Consider the following 6,317-nt stretch of genomic DNA (forward strand, 5'->3'; position numbering starts at 1 on the left):
CCAGATGTATTTCAGGTTGCTTCTGCTGCCTCCGTTTCTTCACAAATGAGATATGCATCCATTTTTGCTGTGTTAGGTTTTATTCATATGTACAGCTAGAAAGGTGAAGGTAAGGGAGAAACCTGTGCAGGGTGAGAAATCCTCAGACTGACAGGGAAGGCATTACTGTGTACCTTCAGCTCTTTGCTAAATATCCATAAACGTTAAAAATTAATCATGTCAGAGGATTCCTGAATATTAATATTGTCCACATGAGAGTACTCCAGTGGTGATTTTTTTTTTACTTAAGAGAAGCCTGACTGAGGGCTCTGACACTGTCAGATGAATGCAGAAGTGATTTTCTAGATTTGTGTCCTTTCAGATCCTCTGCTTGTTACTTTGGAAATACTCAGCAGTATCCATTTGCTTACATTTATTTGGGATGAAGATATTTTTATGCTTCTTACAGAGAATTATTCAAGCTAAAATGATTAGTCTTTGATTTTTTCCTATTTTTGTTTAATTTTTCTTCTTTCAACAGTTTGTTTAGTCACAGAGAGCCATTTGCTCTCACAGTAAGCCATCTGACCCAGCAGTCATCTAATTACCCAGTGTTGTTGCTTTCCTTTCATCTTTCTCAAGTATCAGTGCTTCAGTGTTTTTATTCCTGGTCTAAAATAAAGATGCATTTTTATACTCATTTAGGCAACCTCTGCTGAGGCGTTGGAGCATAGGAGAAGTCATGGAATGAATAGTTTAATCCAAAAAGAAATTTTTAAGAAACTATCTTTTTGTGTGCCCTTCAACAGATGCCTAAACGGGACAGTTATTCTTGTACATAGTCAGGCTTTGGCACTGATGGATTGTTTAAGACTCTCACAGGAGCCAGAGAAAAACAAGGCAGTAATTCTGGCAGTTTTCAGTACTGCCATTTCTGATGGGCTGGGTGTCAGTGGAAGAGCAGCCAGTCACACCACCCAAGGAGCCCTTCGTTTCTGATGAAGTGCAGAGAAGTGTGAAATGAATGGGGACCTTCCTTGCTCTGTTAAAATTCTGAGATAGATTTTAACACTTTTTTGAAAACTACAGTCCTGACAGCTGTGGAAACATGATGCTCCTACTCTCTACTCAGGAGGGGAGATTTATAGAAGAGCTCCCTGCATTCATCAGCATCGGCTCTGAAGTGTATCTCATTCCTCAGACAATGTTTGCTATGAGGTCTCTGCTGAGACATCTCCTGAATGCTGCCATTCCTGTTTGCAGTGCTGAGAGGGGTACATTTGACAGGAAGTGGACTGGATCCGCTGGCTCCCTAACCAGCCTTCAGGATGACAGCAACTTCATGCTAGATCTTCTTTGCTACAATCAGTGCAATATTTTTAGTAGAAAATCTTTCAAATGTGTAAGAAACTGTTTTTCTGTGTGTTTTTGTTGTTGTTGTTTTGTTGGTCTAAACTTATTGTTTTGAAAATTTATATCTGCAAATGGGTATTATGTAGAAGGATTGTTCATAGGCTAAGGCAGACCCCAAATCCCGTAGGTTTCCCAGGGGTCTCCTCCAGCTCTTTCAGTCACTCAGGGCAATGATACATGCTCTTCTTCATAAACAGTGGGATAGCAAAGACTTTCTGGGATGCAGCCAGCATTGAGGCTTGAAGGCATAACACCTCACAGAGGACCGACAGTGGAGCAGACATTCATGACAGCAAAATCTGACCGCTTGGCTCTGCTGTGAAGACAAAGCTTGGAGCTTCTATGTGATATGCAACAGAAGTTCACTGAAGCAATTTCAGAAGAGCTTTGGGTCTGACATGGTTGTAATAGTGTTGGTGAAAGCACTGGGGTGCTTGTAGTGTGCAGAGGAGAGATGTCCACACACGCGGCCTGCTGCCCGCACCCCTGTAGCTCCCAAGGAGTGCAGTGCCGCCATTACATAAAGCCTCACGCGCTAAGTACACACTGTGCAGACAGGCGCCTTGTTTGTGTGTGAATGGGGCTGCGTAGGTATGTGGAGAAGCTGGCATATTTAACAGGTTCACCACTTAAATTTAGCACAGAAAATTAGAATCTGTTAGAGCCCGAACTTGTCACTGACAGACAGAACTTGCTTTGGTTTGCGAATGGAAGGAGAGAAACAGAGCTGCGTGCAGCGTGATGTAGCAAATTTACCCTATGAGATAAGGCTCAGTACATTTTGCCTTTTTGACAGATTCTGTTCTAACAAGGCCAAACAGCAGCCCTGCTTCTCCCGCCACAGAGGCAAGCACAGCTTGCTTAACCCTTGGAAAGCTGGCCAACTCCCAGGAAAAAAGCAGTGCCCCTTTCCAAACCGCATTCAGCTTTGTGAACGTGATAATTTAATTCAGAGCAAAGCAATTAGTCTGCATAAAGAGCTTAAAATATGCCAGATTGCTTTTTTTTCCGCTAAAAAACCACAACCAACAGCTATTTCTGGCTAATTAAGTGCAGAAGAACGTTTCACACTACCCAATCAACCCAAATTTTTGCAATCTGGAAGCCAAATAAAACAAAGCAGTAAGTAGCTCAGTCATTTTGGCTAAGATTTCAGACTGCTGTACTGTTTTTGTTTTTGCAGTTCCAACAGATGTATTATTTTCAAGTAAACAGAAGATTAGGTTTTAGAGTAAAACTTTCTCAGACCTAAAGTGATATTCTGCTCGGAACTGGTTAATAAAAAAGATTATTTATTTGGTTAAAAAACATGACACTCTCCCCGCCAACTTCAAGCTGTACCGATAGACAGAGGAACAGCCTGGCACTTAGTAGTCGGCACAAAGACTAAGACACCTGCTTGTAGTTCTACCGCAATATTTATTTCAGAACTGGTTATCTATTTTTTCAGTAAAAGTGTGCGCTCCTACAGATCTGGGGATAGATTAAAATATTTCCCTGTTATGACTATTCAGTCCACATGTATTCCAGTAATGCCAAATAGTGGTAAGGTAACAGGAACCTTGGAGCAGGCAGGACAGATGACAACATTATCCCATGTCTTCGTTGCAAAGGATGGATTTTCTTGGTCGCAGACAGTGCATTTTCTGCACGACTGAGGACTGTGGCAACATTTTATAATTAACATTTGAATCTATTATTTATGAGTGGATTCACTGATGTACAAGTTCAAGGGCAAGCTCTGCCATGCTTGACTCAGTCTCTCCGGAGACCATTCGAAAGGATCTGCACATGCAAAGAGCCATGACTTTCTGGTTGACTACTTCTGACTGCTAGACAGGGACAAACATTTTGAGGCTTCTGGGTTCCATGATACACCTAAATGTTCTTTAAATTTTCCAAACATCTCCTTACTCATTAAGTAGAACCAGGAATGAGGTTGTTGCTCTGAGATGACCCTGGTTATCCCAAATTTGCAGATATTCACAAAAAACCTTGTTGTTAAGGTAGGCCGCTCTGACATTAAGTGAAGCTTTTGGATATGAGTTTCTGAGCAATTGCACAGGCAGTGCTTCTCAAATAGGGAGATGGGCACGTTCAGGAGTGTGAAAACCACTCTGGACTCTCACCTTCATCCAAGGCAGAGCACCCACCAGCACCTATACTGCTGACTCCAAAGCGCGGATGTGACTTGAGGGTCTGGTGATACAATCTGCCAGGACACAAATGAGCCCCCACACAGACCTTCTCCTACACTGATAGGAGGGAACAGTTTGATATCTTTAGCCCTTAAACTTTTATCCTGAAGGAGTCTGAAAATTGGACATTAAGCATTCCAGGTGGCCTACATTTTCAGAGGACAGAAGATTTTTTACAAAGTATTTTGTGTGATGAAATGTAATTAATGCCACAGAGTTCATATTTAAAAACTCTCTCTGTAATTTATTTGGATTTCTATTCTCGTTTCTGCTTTTTTGCAGCAGGTGGAAAATTGATCTCTATGTATTTAAGGTATTATTCTGGTCTTTTACCGTCACTTAAGAACTGAATGAAATTGGTAACGTTCTGGCTTTTAGTCTCAAAAGTCAAAACCATTAAATTGTTATGTGTGAGACTAGCATTTTTAGCAATGAATGTTATATAGCACTGAATTATGCAAATTATTGAATTTATTGAAATTACGGAAATAGTAGTTTCTCACAGCCAAAGGAAGGGTCAAAGGGCTTTCAAAAGTGTTGCTCAACTCATGGTTCTGAATATCTTATTCTTTGAGCAGTGCCATTAAATTGAATGCAAACATAAAAAGGGAGGGTGTTGTTTAACACCAATAAACTGGAATAGTTAAATATTAACTATTGTTATGGTTTTGGTAGGAAGTGTGATGCTTTCTTCTCAACTGTAAGTTGAGTAGTTTTTTCACTAAGCAGTTCTTTTGTGCAGTCCTCCAGCACATAATGCAATCAGCACGCTGCAGTTTGTTTTGTAGACAAACTGACTGTTACTGGTTGTTTCTGAGTAAATTAATGTTTGCATTCAAGGTCATTCAGAATCTTTCTGCTGAAATTTTGGACATTTCAAAAAAGCAATTGCATTTTTCTGCAGGCTTTATGTGTTCTGTGGGTGACCAAGTACAGCGGTCTTTCTGAAGCAACTTCTGAAAAAGATGGTGGAGCTTCAGCCTTCAGCTTTGTTTTTTCTTCAAGATTTGCAACTAAACTCAGTACCTTATGAAACCTGTAAATGTCATTTTTGAAATTCAATTTATGAACGACAGTTCAAATCCTTTGGAATCTTTCTAAGCTCTCATTTGGGATAATGTTTTTGCTTGGGCATGGTGACTTGCAGAGCTGTGGGCTTGTTTCTTTCACATGAATTAACCTCACAGTTCTTAGTTCATAAAAGCTACCAAAGGAAAGAGTAGATGTCCACAAAACCTTGTCTGAACACTTTTTCCAAGTTACAGAAGCAGTTGTATTTATCTGCAAATAAGCAATGGAAGTGTAATTCCTGAATTCACATAATGATTATATATATATATATGATTTTGTCTGCTAGATTAATAACCGCTGTTTTGCTGTTCGTGTGCTTTCTATTGTGTTGAATGATAGACTGTACCTATCATCATAAGATAAATCCACATTTCTCAAAAGCTGTTACCAATTTTGTTGTCCTATAGTCAATAAGGACTACTGAAGGGAAGTACATTGGGAAGAGATGTAAGTAATTATGGAGACAAGTAAGAAATGTTCAAAGAAGTAACACCTTTAAGTCAAAAAGGCTGTTGTTCTATATCCAAATAGCTGATTTAGGGCCCTTTCCTTAGGGTAAACTGCTCTATTTAGAATCATTTTTGCTGATTATTTGTCGTACAGATTCTTAATTCAGGAAATAAGGTTTATTCTTTTCCACTGACAGTCTTTCTGATCAGCTTTCGTGACCCCAAACTTAAAGGAGTCAAAGACCATTTACACTTGCATTCAGTTATGAGTCACTGAATTATGCTGTATGAAAAGATCTTCAAAACTCAGCTCAGCTCAGCTCTGAGGTTTCAGCTGCACCCAGAGCACAGGATGTAGATTTATTCATCCAGTGATTTTGAAATCAAATACATCTAAATGTCAAAGTTTCTTAGATGTGTTAGAATACTTGCCACTATTCCTGTACAGGGTCAACTGTATCTAAAATGTTAGGACCTAATTTTTACTAAAATAATTGTTCCTTCCAAGAGTTCAAATACTTTTTCAGTACCAGTGGAGATGTGATGGTATGGAGATAAAGCTGTAGCACTGCAGTGGTAAAATGCCTTATGCTGATTAGGCATCTTTCACACCTTCTGTCCTTCACTACAGTCCCACATGTCCTTGTAACAGTTCAATCTTATTACCTAAATCCAGAATAACTCTTGACAATTAGTACTACTTAACTTACACACAATCAAGACTGCTCGTCAAGAATTTGTACATAGCAAAAGATTGCTGTTGCTGCCTTCAAAATATTTATTAATTATGGTCATAAGCAAATGGGAGATGATCAGTGGGTAGATATTTTTAGTGCTTCTGTCCCCTAAGTATTGAAGCAGATTAGAAACTCACACTACTCAGACTGAACTTATCAAATCTGGACAAGCATTCAGAAAACTTGTTTAAAATAAATATAAATAAGAAAATGCTAAATTTACAGAGAATGAGATTCTGTCATCTTCGCTCATCTCATTGCCTTTTGCATTCCTGAAGACAATGGTATAACTTATTAAAATGCAGTACTCCCCAGTCTCATATATGTTCTCTGCTACGTTCAAGTATGTATCTACAGAGGGTGTAGATTTTTTCAAGTGTTGCATCTTTGGTGTCAGAAATGTTTTACAAATAAGGAAAATTGCTAAATCCATGCACTAAGGCCTTAACAGTGAAATAAAATACAAAGGG

This window comes from Coturnix japonica, chromosome 2, assembly GCF_001577835.2.
Source record: "Coturnix japonica isolate 7356 chromosome 2, Coturnix japonica 2.1, whole genome shotgun sequence".
NCBI classification, from domain to species: Eukaryota; Metazoa; Chordata; class Aves; order Galliformes; family Phasianidae; genus Coturnix; species Coturnix japonica.